This window comes from Pseudorca crassidens, chromosome 17 (genome assembly GCF_039906515.1).
Source record: "Pseudorca crassidens isolate mPseCra1 chromosome 17, mPseCra1.hap1, whole genome shotgun sequence".
Lineage (NCBI taxonomy): Eukaryota > Metazoa > Chordata > Mammalia > Artiodactyla > Delphinidae > Pseudorca > Pseudorca crassidens.
This window is the reverse complement of record NC_090312.1, coordinates 50,637,305-50,654,075: the sequence shown is the minus strand read 5'-3', so window position 1 is coordinate 50,654,075 and position 16,771 is coordinate 50,637,305.

Below are 16,771 nucleotides of genomic sequence, written 5' to 3'. Positions count from 1 at the left end.
AACAGTGTGCTTTGAGTACTTCGAGGACCTCGTACCCGAAGTCACTCTGCCTGAGGAGAAAGTCAGCATCTCACCATGCGTTGTCGCTAACGGCACACCCAGCCTGAACAGATGCCTGGAAGTAAGGCCCTGATTTGCCGTGCACAAGCGGAGGCGTGCAGCAGTTTCCATGAGGCGGTGGCCTCTGCTCTGGGTAACTTCCACGGCAGCACAGTTTTCTGGACACCTAGGAGGCTAGCGTGGGCACCCTGCTCCCGGCAGGAACACTGAGTACCCCCAGGCCCACCTGGGTCTGCTAAGCAACATCCAGGCCCGTAGCCCTTTAGAGCCCCTCTGTGTATGCCGAGAGTAGGGAAACGCACTGCACTCTCTTTGGGAGCAGCTTAATTTCCTCAGCACTCGCACACGTTCACGAACACCGTTGTGGCACGTCCCTCATGGCGTCGAAGTCTGACGCATTGCCCTAGTCTGACCTGAACTCAGAGTAACCCTCGGCTTCGCATTCCATCCAGGAGCTCCTGCCTGAAGTCACCGTGCCTCCCAGAGATAGTGGGCGTGCGTTCTAACTGCCATTTAAGACAGTCCTGCTCTTCCTGTGACACTGCAGGCTTTTGGATAGCCACAGGCCCAGAGGAGCAGCTGCGGCGTTCCTTGGTTGAGGCAGTTCGCTTGATGCAGAACACCCTACTTCGAGAAGTTGATTCAGGGGAGGAAACACAGGGTAACCTGTGTCTCTTTAGACTTGGTAGAAACCACAGGAGTGTATGCTGAGTGTGCCCATGGAAACGGGTTCCTGCTGGAACTAGCCTTGCTGTCCCATTTTGAAGGCTGCATTCATGCTGCCTTGAAGCTACCTGACATTCCCTGCTCTTGACAGGCCTGTCAACCCTGTAAGAATGCTTTGCGGAAAAGTATGCGTCCGTTCTGTCTGAACCAGGTGCTTCCGTGGCCGCGGTTGTGGTCCGCCTGACAAGCTCTAGCGCTATAGGGAATCTCAACGTGAAAACTTGCCTCCAGGTTTGGCCCCTAGTAGCCGTGCAGAAAGGGAGGCAGGCAGCTGTTTCCATCAGTTCTTAGTCGCTTACATGCTTTATGTGAAAGGAAGTACACTTTTGAGGACTTGTAGGCCTCTCGGGTACGTATCACTTTCCTCCAAGTTCAGTACCTCCACACCCCCGTGGGCCTGCTGAGCCACTTCGAGACCCGTTGGTTGATCCCTCGGAGGCCCTCTGTGCATGCCGCGTGATGGGCAACACCCTGTACGTTCCTTGAGGAGAGGTACATTTCCACAGTCTTCGAACAGCCTCAGGACAACATTTATGGCGAGTCCGACTTTGTCATGGCCCTTGTGTGAGCTTCCGTGAGAAAACAGTGTGCTTTGAGTACTTCGAGGACCTCGTACCCGAAGTCACTCTGCCTGAGGAGAAAGTCAGCATCTCACCATGCGTTGTCGCTAACGGCACACCCAGCCTGAACAGATGCCTGGAAGTAAGGCCCTGATTTGCCGTGCACAAGCGGAGGCGTGCAGCAGTTTCCATGAGGCGGTGGCCTCTGCTCTGGGTAACTTCCACGGCAGCACAGTTTTCTGGACACCTAGGAGGCTAGCGTGGGCACCCTGCTCCCGGCAGGAACACTGAGTACCCCCAGGCCCACCTGGGTCTGCTAAGCAACATCCAGGCCCGTAGCCCTTTAGAGCCCCTCTGTGTATGCCGAGAGTAGGGAAACGCACTGCACTCTCTTTGGGAGCAGCTTAATTTCCTCAGCACTCGCACACGTTCACGAACACCGTTGTGGCACGTCCCTCATGGCGTCGAAGTCTGACGCATTGCCCTAGTCTGACCTGAACTCAGAGTAACCCTCGGCTTCGCATTCCATCCAGGAGCTCCTGCCTGAAGTCACCGTGCCTCCCAGAGATAGTGGGCGTGCGTTCTAACTGCCATTTAAGACAGTCCTGCTCTTCCTGTGACACTGCAGGCTTTTGGATAGCCACAGGCCCAGAGGAGCAGCTGCGGCGTTCCTTGGTTGAGGCAGTTCGCTTGATGCAGAACACCCTACTTCGAGAAGTTGATTCAGGGGAGGAAACACAGGGTAACCTGTGTCTCTTTAGACTTGGTAGAAACCACACGGGTGTTTGCTGCATGTGCCCATGGAAACGGGGGCCTGCTGGAACTAGCCTTGCTTTCCCATTTTGAAGGCTGCATTCATGCTGCCTTGAAGCTACCTGACATTCCCTGCTCTTGACAGGCCTGTCAACCCTGTAAGAATGCTTCGCTGAAAAGTATGAGTCTGTTCTGTCTGAGCCAGATGCTTCCGTGGCCGCGGTTGTGGTCTGCCTGACAAGCTCTAGAGCTAAAGGGAATCTCAACGTGAAAACTTGCCTCCAGGTTAGGTCACTAGTAGCCGTGCAGAAAGGGAGGCAGGCAGCTGTTTCCATCAGTTCTTAGTCGCTTACATGCTTGATGTGAAAGGAAGTACACTTTTGAGGACTTGTAGGCCTCTCGGGTACGTATCACTTTCCTCCAAGTTCACTGAGTACCTCCACACCCCCGTGGGCCTGCTGAGCCACTTCGAGACCCGTTGGTTGATCCCTCGGAGGCCCTCTGTGCATGCCGCGTGATGGGCAACACCCTGTACGTTCCTTGAGGAGAGGTACATTTCCACAGTCTTCGAACAGCCTCAGGACAACATTTATGGCGAGTCCGACTTTGTCATGGCCCTTGTGTGAGCTTCCGTGAGAAAACAGTGTGCTTTGAGTACTTCGAGGACCTCGTACCCGAAGTCACTCTGCCTGAGGAGAAAGTCAGCATCTCACCATGCGTTGTCGCTAACGGCACACCCAGCCTGAACAGATGCCTGGAAGTAAGGCCCTGATTTGCCGTGCACAAGCGGAGGCGTGCAGCAGTTTCCATGAGGCGGTGGCCTCTGCTCTGGGTAACTTCCACGGCAGCACAGTTTTCTGGACACCTAGGAGGCTAGCGTGGGCACCCTGCTCCCGGCAGGAACACTGAGTACCCCCAGGCCCACCTGGGTCTGCTAAGCAACATCCAGGCCCGTAGCCCTTTAGAGCCCCTCTGTGTATGCCGAGAGTAGGGAAACGCACTGCACTCTCTTTGGGAGCAGCTTAATTTCCTCAGCACTCGCACACGTTCACGAACACCGTTGTGGCACGTCCCTCATGGCGTCGAAGTCTGACGCATTGCCCTAGTCTGACCTGAACTCAGAGTAACCCTCGGCTTCGCATTCCATCCAGGAGCTCCTGCCTGAAGTCACCGTGCCTCCCAGAGATAGTGGGCGTGCGTTCTAACTGCCATTTAAGACAGTCCTGCTCTTCCTGTGACACTGCAGGCTTTTGGATAGCCACAGGCCCAGAGGAGCAGCTGCGGCGTTCCTTGGTTGAGGCAGTTCGCTTGATGCAGAACACCCTACTTCGAGAAGTTGATTCAGGGGAGGAAACACAGGGTAACCTGTGTCTCTTTAGACTTGGTAGAAACCACACGGGTGTTTGCTGCATGTGCCCATGGAAACGGGGGCCTGCTGGAACTAGCCTTGCTTTCCCATTTTGAAGGCTGCATTCATGCTGCCTTGAAGCTACCTGACATTCCCTGCTCTTGACAGGCCTGTCAACCCTGTAAGAATGCTTCGCTGAAAAGTATGAGTCTGTTCTGTCTGAGCCAGATGCTTCCGTGGCCGCGGTTGTGGTCTGCCTGACAAGCTCTAGAGCTAAAGGGAATCTCAACGTGAAAACTTGCCTCCAGGTTAGGTCACTAGTAGCCGTGCAGAAAGGGAGGCAGGCAGCTGTTTCCATCAGTTCTTAGTCGCTTACATGCTTGATGTGAAAGGAAGTACACTTTTGAGGACTTGTAGGCCTCTCGGGTACGTATCACTTTCCTCCAAGTTCACTGAGTACCTCCACACCCCCGTGGGCCTGCTGAGCCACTTCGAGACCCGTTGGTTGATCCCTCGGAGGCCCTCTGTGCATGCCGCGTGATGGGCAACACCCTGTACGTTCCTTGAGGAGAGGTACATTTCCACAGTCTTCGAACAGCCTCAGGACAACATTTATGGCGAGTCCGACTTTGTCATGGCCCTTGTGTGAGCTTCCGTGAGAAAACAGTGTGCTTTGAGTACTTCGAGGACCTCCTACCCGAAGTCACTCTGCCTGAGGAGAAAGTCAGCATCTCACCATGCGTTGTCGCTAACGGCACACCCAGCCTGAACAGATGCCTGGAAGTAAGGCCCTGATTTGCCGTGCACAAGCGGAGGCGTGCAGCAGTTTCCATGAGGCGGTGGCCTCTGCTCTGGGTAACTTCCACGGCAGCACAGTTTTCTGGACACCTAGGAGGCTAGCGTGGGCACCCTGCTCCCGGCAGGAACACTGAGTACCCCCAGGCCCACCTGGGTCTGCTAAGCAACATCCAGGCCCGTAGCCCTTTAGAGCCCCTCTGTGTATGCCGAGAGTAGGGAAACGCACTGCACTCTCTTTGGGAGCAGCTTAATTTCCTCAGCACTCGCACACGTTCACGGACACCGTTGTGGCACGTCCCTCATGGCGTCGAAGTCTGACGCATTGCCCTAGTCTGACCTGAACTCAGAGTAACCCTCGGCTTCGCATTCCATCCAGGAGCTCCTGCCTGAAGTCACCGTGCCTCCCAGAGATAGTGGGCGTGCGTTCTAACTGCCATTTAAGACAGTCCTGCTCTTCCTGTGACACTGCAGGCTTTTGGATAGCCACAGGCCCAGAGGAGCAGCTGCGGCGTTCCTTGGTTGAGGCAGTTCGCTTGATGCAGAACACCCTACTTCGAGAAGTTGATTCAGGGGAGGAAACACAGGGTAACCTGTGTCTCTTTAGACTTGGTAGAAACCACAGGAGTGTATGCTGAGTGTGCCCATGGAAACGGGGGCCTGCTGGAACTAGCCTTGCTGTCCCATTTTGAAGGCTGCATTCATGCTGCCTTGAAGCTACCTGACATTCCCTGCTCTTGACAGGCCTGTCAACCCTGTAAGAATGCTTTGCGAAAAGTAGGCGTCCGTTCTGTCTGAACCAGGTGCTTCCGTGGCCGCGGTTGTGGTCCGCCTGACAAGCTCTAGCGCTATAGGGAATCTCAACGTGAAAACTTGCCTCCAGGTTTGGCCCCTAGTAGCCGTGCAGAAAGGGAAGCGGGCAGCTGTTTCCATGAGTTCTTAGTCGCTTATATGCTTGATGTGAAAGGAAGTACACTTTTGAGGACTCTTAGGCCTCTCCGGTATGCATCACTTTCGCTCCAAGTTCACTGACTACCTCCACACCCCCGTGGGCCGGCTGAGCCACTTCGAGACCCGTTGCTTGAACCCTCGGAGGCCCTCTGTGCCTGCCGATTGATGGGCAACACCCTGTATGTCCCTTGAGGAGAGCTACATTTCCGGAGTCCTCGAACAGCCTCAGGACAACATTTATGGCGAGTCCGACTTTGTCATGGCCCTTGTGTGAGCTTCCGTGAGAAAACAGTGTGCTTTGAGTACTTCGAGGACCTCGTACCCGAAGTCACTCTGCCTGAGGAGAAAGTCAGCATCTCACCATGCGGTGTCGCTAACGGCACACCCAGCCTGAACAGATGCCTGGAAGTAAGGCCCTGACCTGCCGTGCAGAAGCGGAGGCGTGCAGCAGTTTCCATGAGGCGGTGGCCTCTGCTCTGGGTAACTTCCACGGCAGCACAGTTTTCTGGACACCTAGGAGGCTAGCGTGGGCACCCTGCTCCCGGCAGGAACACTGAGTACCCCCAGGCCCACCTGGGTCTGCTAAGTAACATTCAGGCCCGTAGCCCTTTACAGCCCCTCTGTGTATGCCGAGCGTAGGGAAACGCACTGCACTCTCTTTGGGAGCAGCTTAATTTCCTCACCACTCGCACACGTTCAGGAACACCGTTGTGGCACTTCCCTCATGGCGTCGAAGTCTGACGCATTGCCCTAGTCTGAGCTGAACTCAGAGTAACCCTCGGCTTCGCATTCCATCTAGAAGCTCCTGCCTGAAGTCACCGTGCCTCCCAGAGATAGTGGGCGTGCGTTCTAACTGCCATTTAAGACAGTCCTGCTCTTCCTGTGACACTGCAGGCTTTTGGATAGCCACAGGCCCAGAGGAGCAGCTGCGGCGTTCCTTGGTTGAGGCAGTTCGCTTGATGCAGAACACCCTACTTCGAGAAGTTGATTCAGGGGAGGAAACACAGGGTAACCTGTGTCTCTTTAGACTTGGTAGAAACCACACGGGTGTTTGCTGCATGTGCCCATGGAAACGGGGGCCTGCTGGAACTAGCCTTGCTTTCCCATTTTGAAGGCTGCATTCATGCTGCCTTGAAGCTACCTGACATTCCCTGCTCTTGACAGGCCTGTCAACCCTGTAAGAATGCTTCGCTGAAAAGTATGAGTCTGTTCTGTCTGAGCCAGATGCTTCCGTGGCCGCGGTTGTGGTCTGCCTGACAAGCTCTAGAGCTAAAGGGAATCTCAACGTGAAAACTTGCCTCCACGTTAGGTCACTAGTAGCCGTGCAGAAAGGGAGGCAGGCAGCTGTTTCCATCAGTTCTTAGTCGCTTACATGCTTGATGTGAAAGGAAGTACACTTTTGAGGACTTGTAGGCCTCTCGGGTACGTATCACTTTCCTCCAAGTTCACTGAGTACCTCCACACCCCCGTGGGCATGCTGAGCCACTTCGAGACCCGTTGGTTGATCCCTCGGAGGCCCTCTGTGCATGCCGCGTGATGGGCAACACCCTGTACGTTCCTTGAGGAGAGGTACATTTCCACAGTCTTCGAACAGCCTCAGGACAACATTTATGGCGAGTCCGACTTTGTCATGGCCCTTGTGTGAGCTTCCGTGAGAAAACAGTGTGCTTTGAGTACTTCGAGGACCTCGTACCCGAAGTCACTCTGCCTGAGGAGAAAGTCAGCATCTCACCATGCGTTGTCGCTAACGGCACACCCAGCCTGAACAGATGCCTGGAAGTAAGGCCCTGATTTGCCGTGCACAAGCGGAGGCGTGCAGCAGTTTCCATGAGGCGGTGGCCTCTGCTCTGGGTAACTTCCACGGCAGCACAGTTTTCTGGACACCTAGGAGGCTAGCGTGGGCACCCTGCTCCCGGCAGGAACACTGAGTACCCCCAGGCCCACCTGGGTCTGCTAAGCAACATCCAGGCCCGTAGCCCTTTAGAGCCCCTCTGTGTATGCCGAGAGTAGGGAAACGCACTGCACTCTCTTTGGGAGCAGCTTAATTTCCTCAGCACTCGCACACGTTCACGAACACCGTTGTGGCACGTCCCTCATGGCGTCGAAGTCTGACGCATTGCCCTAGTCTGAGCTGAACTCAGAGTAACCCTCGGCTTCGCATTCCATCTAGGAGCTCCTGCCTGAAGTCACCGTGCCTCCCAGAGATAGTGGGCGTGCGTTCTAACTGCCATTTAAGACAGTCCTGCTCTTCCTGTGACACTGCAGGCTTTTGGATAGCCACAGGCCCAGAGGAGCAGCTGCGGCGTTCCTTGGTTGAGGCAGTTCGCTTGATGCAGAACACCCTACTTCGAGAAGTTGATTCAGGGGAGGAAACACAGGGTAACCTGTGTCTCTTTAGACTTGGTAGAAACCACACGGGTGTTTGCTGCATGTGCCCATGGAAACGGGGGCCTGCTGGAACTAGCCTTGCTTTCCCATTTTGAAGGCTGCATTCATGCTGCCTTGAAGCTACCTGACATTCCCTGCTCTTGACAGGCCTGTCAACCCTGTAAGAATGCTTCGCTGAAAAGTATGAGTCTGTTCTGTCTGAGCCAGATGCTTCCGTGGCCGCGGTTGTGGTCTGCCTGACAAGCTCTAGAGCTAAAGGGAATCTCAACGTGAAAACTTGCCTCCAGGTTAGGTCACTAGTAGCCGTGCAGAAAGGGAGGCAGGCAGCTGTTTCCATCAGTTCTTAGTCGCTTACATGCTTTATGTGAAAGGAAGTACACTTTTGAGGACTTGTAGGCCTCTCGGGTACGTATCACTTTCCTCCAAGTTCACTGAGTACCTCCACACCCCCGTGGGCCTGCTGAGCCACTTCGAGACCCGTTGGTTGATCCCTCGGAGGCCCTCTGTGCATGCCGCGTGATGGGCAACACCCTGTACGTTCCTTGAGGAGAGGTACATTTCCACAGTCTTCGAACAGCCTCAGGACAATATTTCTGGAGAGTCCGACTTTGTCATGGCCCTTGTGTGAGCTTCCGTGAGAAAACAGTGTGCTTTGAGTACTTCGAGGACCTCGTACCCGAAGTCACTCTGCCTGAGGAGAAAGTCAGCATCTCACCATGCGTTGTCGCTAACGGCACACCCAGCCTGAACAGATGCCTGGAAGTAAGGCCCTGATTTGCCGTGCACAAGCGGAGGCGTGCAGCAGTTTCCATGAGGCGGTGGCCTCTGCTCTGGGTAACTTCCACGGCAGCACAGTTTTCTGGACACCTAGGAGGCTAGCGTGGGCACCCTGCTCCCGGCAGGAACACTGAGTACCCCCAGGCCCACCTGGGTCTGCTAAGCAACATCCAGGCCCGTAGCCCTTTAGAGCCCCTCTGTGTATGCCGAGAGTAGGGAAACGCACTGCACTCTCTTTGGGAGCAGCTTAATTTCCTCAGCACTCGCACACGTTCACGAACACCGTTGTGGCACGTCCCTCATGGCGTCGAAGTCTGACGCATTGCCCTAGTCTGACCTGAACTCAGAGTAACCCTCGGCTTCGCATTCCATCCAGGAGCTCCTGCCTGAAGTCACCGTGCCTCCCAGAGATAGTGGGCGTGCGTTCTAACTGCCATTTAAGACAGTCCTGCTCTTCCTGTGACACTGCAGGCTTTTGGATAGCCACAGGCCCAGAGGAGCAGCTGCGGCGTTCCTTGGTTGAGGCAGTTCGCTTGATGCAGAACACCCTACTTCGAGAAGTTGATTCAGGGGAGGAAACACAGGGTAACCTGTGTCTCTTTAGACTTGGTAGAAACCACACGGGTGTTTGCTGCATGTGCCCATGGAAACGGGGGCCTGCTGGAACTAGCCTTGCTTTCCCATTTTGAAGGCTGCATTCATGCTGCCTTGAAGCTACCTGACATTCCCTGCTCTTGACAGGCCTGTCAACCCTGTAAGAATGCTTCGCTGAAAAGTATGAGTCTGTTCTGTCTGAGCCAGATGCTTCCGTGGCCGCGGTTGTGGTCTGCCTGACAAGCTCTAGAGCTAAAGGGAATCTCAACGTGAAAACTTGCCTCCAGGTTAGGTCACTAGTAGCCGTGCAGAAAGGGAGGCAGGCAGCTGTTTCCATCAGTTCTTAGTCGCTTACATGCTTGATGTGAAAGGAAGTACACTTTTGAGGACTTGTAGGCCTCTCGGGTACGTATCACTTTCCTCCAAGTTCACTGAGTACCTCCACACCCCCGTGGGCATGCTGAGCCACTTCGAGACCCGTTGGTTGATCCCTCGGAGGCCCTCTGTGCATGCCGCGTGATGGGCAACACCCTGTACGTTCCTTGAGGAGAGGTACATTTCCACAGTCTTCGAACAGCCTCAGGACAACATTTATGGCGAGTCCGACTTTGTCATGGCCCTTGTGTGAGCTTCCGTGAGAAAACAGTGTGCTTTGAGTACTTCGAGGACCTCGTACCCGAAGTCACTCTGCCTGAGGAGAAAGTCAGCATCTCACCATGCGTTGTCGCTAACGGCACACCCAGCCTGAACAGATGCCTGGAAGTAAGGCCCTGATTTGCCGTGCACAAGCGGAGGCGTGCAGCAGTTTCCATGAGGCGGTGGCCTCTGCTCTGGGTAACTTCCACGGCAGCACAGTTTTCTGGACACCTAGGAGGCTAGCGTGGGCACCCTGCTCCCGGCAGGAACACTGAGTACCCCCAGGCCCACCTGGGTCTGCTAAGCAACATCCAGGCCCGTAGCCCTTTAGAGCCCCTCTGTGTATGCCGAGAGTAGGGAAACGCACTGCACTCTCTTTGGGAGCAGCTTAATTTCCTCAGCACTCGCACACGTTCACGAACACCGTTGTGGCACGTCCCTCATGGCGTCGAAGTCTGACGCATTGCCCTAGTCTGAGCTGAACTCAGAGTAACCCTCGGCTTCGCATTCCATCTAGGAGCTCCTGCCTGAAGTCACCGTGCCTCCCAGAGATAGTGGGCGTGCGTTCTAACTGCCATTTAAGACAGTCCTGCTCTTCCTGTGACACTGCAGGCTTTTGGATAGCCACAGGCCCAGAGGAGCAGCTGCGGCGTTCCTTGGTTGAGGCAGTTCGCTTGATGCAGAACACCCTACTTCGAGAAGTTGATTCAGGGGAGGAAACACAGGGTAACCTGTGTCTCTTTAGACTTGGTAGAAACCACACGGGTGTTTGCTGCATGTGCCCATGGAAACGGGGGCCTGCTGGAACTAGCCTTGCTTTCCCATTTTGAAGGCTGCATTCATGCTGCCTTGAAGCTACCTGACATTCCCTGCTCTTGACAGGCCTGTCAACCCTGTAAGAATGCTTCGCTGAAAAGTATGAGTCTGTTCTGTCTGAGCCAGATGCTTCCGTGGCCGCGGTTGTGGTCTGCCTGACAAGCTCTAGAGCTAAAGGGAATCTCAACGTGAAAACTTGCCTCCAGGTTAGGTCACTAGTAGCCGTGCAGAAAGGGAGGCAGGCAGCTGTTTCCATCAGTTCTTAGTCGCTTACATGCTTGATGTGAAAGGAAGTACACTTTTGAGGACTTGTAGGCCTCTCGGGTACGTATCACTTTCCTCCAAGTTCACTGAGTACCTCCACACCCCCGTGGGCCTGCTGAGCCACTTCGAGACCCGTTGGTTGATCCCTCGGAGGCCCTCTGTGCATGCCGCGTGATGGGCAACACCCTGTACGTTCCTTGAGGAGAGGTACATTTCCACAGTCTTCGAACAGCCTCAGGACAATATTTCTGGAGAGTCCGACTTTGTCATGGCCCTTGTGTGAGCTTCCGTGAGAAAACAGTGTGCTTTGAGTACTTCGAGGACCTCGTACCCGAAGTCACTCTGCCTGAGGAGAAAGTCAGCATCTCACCATGCGTTGTCGCTAACGGCACACCCAGCCTGAACAGATGCCTGGAAGTAAGGCCCTGATTTGCCGTGCACAAGCGGAGGCGTGCAGCAGTTTCCATGAGGCGGTGGCCTCTGCTCTGGGTAACTTCCACGGCAGCACAGTTTTCTGGACACCTAGGAGGCTAGCGTGGGCACCCTGCTCCCGGCAGGAACACTGAGTACCCCCAGGCCCACCTGGGTCTGCTAAGCAACATCCAGGCCCGTAGCCCTTTAGAGCCCCTCTGTGTATGCCGAGAGTAGGGAAACGCACTGCACTCTCTTTGGGAGCAGCTTAATTTCCTCAGCACTCGCACACGTTCACGAACACCGTTGTGGCACGTCCCTCATGGCGTCGAAGTCTGACGCATTGCCCTAGTCTGACCTGAACTCAGAGTAACCCTCGGCTTCGCATTCCATCCAGGAGCTCCTGCCTGAAGTCACCGTGCCTCCCAGAGATAGTGGGCGTGCGTTCTAACTGCCATTTAAGACAGTCCTGCTCTTCCTGTGACACTGCAGGCTTTTGGATAGCCACAGGCCCAGAGGAGCAGCTGCGGCGTTCCTTGGTTGAGGCAGTTCGCTTGATGCAGAACACCCTACTTCGAGAAGTTGATTCAGGGGAGGAAACACAGGGTAACCTGTGTCTCTTTAGACTTGGTAGAAACCACAGGAGTGTATGCTGAGTGTGCCCATGGAAACGGGTTCCTGCTGGAACTAGCCTTGCTGTCCCATTTTGAAGGCTGCATTCATGCTGCCTTGAAGCTACCTGACATTCCCTGCTCTTGACAGGCCTGTCAACCCTGTAAGAATGCTTTGCGGAAAAGTATGCGTCCGTTCTGTCTGAACCAGGTGCTTCCGTGGCCGCGGTTGTGGTCCGCCTGACAAGCTCTAGCGCTATAGGGAATCTCAACGTGAAAACTTGCCTCCAGGTTTGGCCCCTAGTAGCCGTGCAGAAAGGGAGGCAGGCAGCTGTTTCCATCAGTTCTTAGTCGCTTACATGCTTTATGTGAAAGGAAGTACACTTTTGAGGACTTGTAGGCCTCTCGGGTACGTATCACTTTCCTCCAAGTTCAGTACCTCCACACCCCCGTGGGCCTGCTGAGCCACTTCGAGACCCGTTGGTTGATCCCTCGGAGGCCCTCTGTGCATGCCGCGTGATGGGCAACACCCTGTACGTTCCTTGAGGAGAGGTACATTTCCACAGTCTTCGAACAGCCTCAGGACAACATTTCTGGAGAGTCCGACTTTGTCATGGCCCTTGTGTGAGCTTCCGTGAGAAAACAGTGTGCTTTGAGTACTTCGAGGACCTCGTACCCGAAGTCACTCTGCCTGAGGAGAAAGTCAGCATCTCACCATGCGTTGTCGCTAACGGCACACCCAGCCTGAACAGATGCCTGGAAGTAAGGCCCTGATTTGCCGTGCACAAGCGGAGGCGTGCAGCAGTTTCCATGAGGCGGTGGCCTCTGCTCTGGGTAACTTCCACGGCAGCACAGTTTTCTGGACACCTAGGAGGCTAGCGTGGGCACCCTGCTCCCGGCAGGAACACTGAGTACCCCCAGGCCCACCTGGGTCTGCTAAGCAACATCCAGGCCCGTAGCCCTTTAGAGCCCCTCTGTGTATGCCGAGAGTAGGGAAACGCACTGCACTCTCTTTGGGAGCAGCTTAATTTCCTCAGCACTCGCACACGTTCACGAACACCGTTGTGGCACGTCCCTCATGGCGTCGAAGTCTGACGCATTGCCCTAGTCTGACCTGAACTCAGAGTAACCCTCGGCTTCGCATTCCATCCAGGAGCTCCTGCCTGAAGTCACCGTGCCTCCCAGAGATAGTGGGCGTGCGTTCTAACTGCCATTTAAGACAGTCCTGCTCTTCCTGTGACACTGCAGGCTTTTGGATAGCCACAGGCCCAGAGGAGCAGCTGCGGCGTTCCTTGGTTGAGGCAGTTCGCTTGATGCAGAACACCCTACTTCGAGAAGTTGATTCAGGGGAGGAAACACAGGGTAACCTGTGTCTCTTTAGACTTGGTAGAAACCACACGGGTGTTTGCTGCATGTGCCCATGGAAACGGGGGCCTGCTGGAACTAGCCTTGCTTTCCCATTTTGAAGGCTGCATTCATGCTGCCTTGAAGCTACCTGACATTCCCTGCTCTTGACAGGCCTGTCAACCCTGTAAGAATGCTTCGCTGAAAAGTATGAGTCTGTTCTGTCTGAGCCAGATGCTTCCGTGGCCGCGGTTGTGGTCTGCCTGACAAGCTCTAGAGCTAAAGGGAATCTCAACGTGAAAACTTGCCTCCAGGTTAGGTCACTAGTAGCCGTGCAGAAAGGGAGGCAGGCAGCTGTTTCCATCAGTTCTTAGTCGCTTACATGCTTGATGTGAAAGGAAGTACACTTTTGAGGACTTGTAGGCCTCTCGGGTACGTATCACTTTCCTCCAAGTTCACTGAGTACCTCCACACCCCCGTGGGCATGCTGAGCCACTTCGAGACCCGTTGGTTGATCCCTCGGAGGCCCTCTGTGCATGCCGCGTGATGGGCAACACCCTGTACGTTCCTTGAGGAGAGGTACATTTCCACAGTCTTCGAACAGCCTCAGGACAACATTTATGGCGAGTCCGACTTTGTCATGGCCCTTGTGTGAGCTTCCGTGAGAAAACAGTGTGCTTTGAGTACTTCGAGGACCTCGTACCCGAAGTCACTCTGCCTGAGGAGAAAGTCAGCATCTCACCATGCGTTGTCGCTAACGGCACACCCAGCCTGAACAGATGCCTGGAAGTAAGGCCCTGATTTGCCGTGCACAAGCGGAGGCGTGCAGCAGTTTCCATGAGGCGGTGGCCTCTGCTCTGGGTAACTTCCACGGCAGCACAGTTTTCTGGACACCTAGGAGGCTAGCGTGGGCACCCTGCTCCCGGCAGGAACACTGAGTACCCCCAGGCCCACCTGGGTCTGCTAAGCAACATCCAGGCCCGTAGCCCTTTACAGCCCCTCTGTGTATGCCGAGAGTAGGGAAACGCACTGCACTCTCTTTGGGAGCAGCTTAATTTCCTCAGCACTCGCACACGTTCACGAACACCGTTGTGGCACGTCCCTCATGGCGTCGAAGTCTGACGCATTGCCCTAGTCTGAGCTGAACTCAGAGTAACCCTCGGCTTCGCATTCCATCTAGGAGCTCCTGCCTGAAGTCACCGTGCCTCCCAGAGATAGTGGGCGTGCGTTCTAACTGCCATTTAAGACAGTCCTGCTCTTCCTGTGACACTGCAGGCTTTTGGATAGCCACAGGCCCAGAGGAGCAGCTGCGGCGTTCCTTGGTTGAGGCAGTTCGCTTGATGCAGAACACCCTACTTCGAGAAGTTGATTCAGGGGAGGAAACACAGGGTAACCTGTGTCTCTTTAGACTTGTTAGAAACCACACGGGTGTTTGCTGCATGTGCCCATGGAAACGGGGGCCTGCTGGAACTAGCCTTGCTTTCCCATTTTGAAGGCTGCATTCATGCTGCCTTGAAGCTACCTGACATTCCCTGCTCTTGACAGGCCTGTCAACCCTGTAAGAATGCTTCGCTGAAAAGTATGAGTCTGTTCTGTCTGAGCCAGATGCTTCCGTGGCCGCGGTTGTGGTCTGCCTGACAAGCTCTAGAGCTAAAGGGAATCTCAACGTGAAAACTTGCCTCCAGGTTAGGTCACTAGTAGCCGTGCAGAAAGGGAGGCAGGCAGCTGTTTCCATCAGTTCTTAGTCGCTTACATGCTTGATGTGAAAGGAAGTACACTTTTGAGGACTTGTAGGCCTCTCGGGTACGTATCACTTTCCTCCAAGTTCACTGAGTACCTCCACACCCCCGTGGGCCTGCTGAGCCACTTCGAGACCCGTTGGTTGATCCCTCGGAGGCCCTCTGTGCATGCCGCGTGATGGGCAACACCCTGTACGTTCCTTGAGGAGAGGTACATTTCCACAGTCTTCGAACAGCCTCAGGACAATATTTCTGGAGAGTCCGACTTTGTCATGGCCCTTGTGTGAGCTTCCGTGAGAAAAGAGTGTGCTTTGAGTACTTCGAGGACCTCGTACCCGAAGTCACTCTGCCTGAGGAGAAAGTCAGCATCTCACCATGCGTTGTCGCTAACGGCACACCCAGCCTGAACAGATGCCTGGAAGTAAGGCCCTGATTTGCCGTGCACAAGCGGAGGCGTGCAGCAGTTTCCATGAGGCGGTGGCCTCTGCTCTGGGTAACTTCCACGGCAGCACAGTTTTCTGGACACCTAGGAGGCTAGCGTGGGCACCCTGCTCCCGGCAGGAACACTGAGTACCCCCAGGCCCACCTGGGTCTGCTAAGCAACATCCAGGCCCGTAGCCCTTTAGAGCCCCTCTGTGTATGCCGAGAGTAGGGAAACGCACTGCACTCTCTTTGGGAGCAGCTTAATTTCCTCAGCACTCGCACACGTTCACGAACACCGTTGTGGCACGTCCCTCATGGCGTCGAAGTCTGACGCATTGCCCTAGTCTGACCTGAACTCAGAGTAACCCTCGGCTTCGCATTCCATCCAGGAGCTCCTGCCTGAAGTCACCGTGCCTCCCAGAGATAGTGGGCGTGCGTTCTAACTGCCATTTAAGACAGTCCTGCTCTTCCTGTGACACTGCAGGCTTTTGGATAGCCACAGGCCCAGAGGAGCAGCTGCGGCGTTCCTTGGTTGAGGCAGTTCGCTTGATGCAGAACACCCTACTTCGAGAAGTTGATTCAGGGGAGGAAACACAGGGTAACCTGTGTCTCTTTAGACTTGGTAGAAACCACAGGAGTGTATGCTGAGTGTGCCCATGGAAACGGGTTCCTGCTGGAACTAGCCTTGCTGTCCCATTTTGAAGGCTGCATTCATGCTGCCTTGAAGCTACCTGACATTCCCTGCTCTTGACAGGCCTGTCAACCCTGTAAGAATGCTTTGCGGAAAAGTATGCGTCCGTTCTGTCTGAACCAGGTGCTTCCGTGGCCGCGGTTGTGGTCCGCCTGACAAGCTCTAGCGCTATAGGGAATCTCAACGTGAAAACTTGCCTCCAGGTTTGGCCCCTAGTAGCCGTGCAGAAAGGGAGGCAGGCAGCTGTTTCCATCAGTTCTTAGTCGCTTACATGCTTTATGTGAAAGGAAGTACACTTTTGAGGACTTGTAGGCCTCTCGGGTACGTATCACTTTCCTCCAAGTTCAGTACCTCCACACCCCCGTGGGCCTGCTGAGCCACTTCGAGACCCGTTGGTTGATCCCTCGGAGGCCCTCTGTGCATGCCGCGTGATGGGCAACACCCTGTACGTTCCTTGAGGAGAGGTACATTTCCACAGTCTTCGAACAGCCTCAGGACAACATTTATGGCGAGTCCGACTTTGTCATGGCCCTTGTGTGAGCTTCCGTGAGAAAACAGTGTGCTTTGAGTACTTCGAGGACCTCGTACCCGAAGTCACTCTGCCTGAGGAGAAAGTCAGCATCTCACCATGCGTTGTCGCTAACGGCACACCCAGCCTGAACAGATGCCTGGAAGTAAGGCCCTGATTTGCCGTGCACAAGCGGAGGCGTGCAGCAGTTTCCATGAGGCGGTGGCCTCTGCTCTGGGTAACTTCCACGGCAGCACAGTTTTCTGGACACCTAGGAGGCTAGCGTGGGCACCCTGCTCCCGGCAGGAACACTGAGTACCCCCAGGCCCACCTGGGTCTGCTAAGCAACATCCAGGCCCGTAGCCCTTTAGAGCCC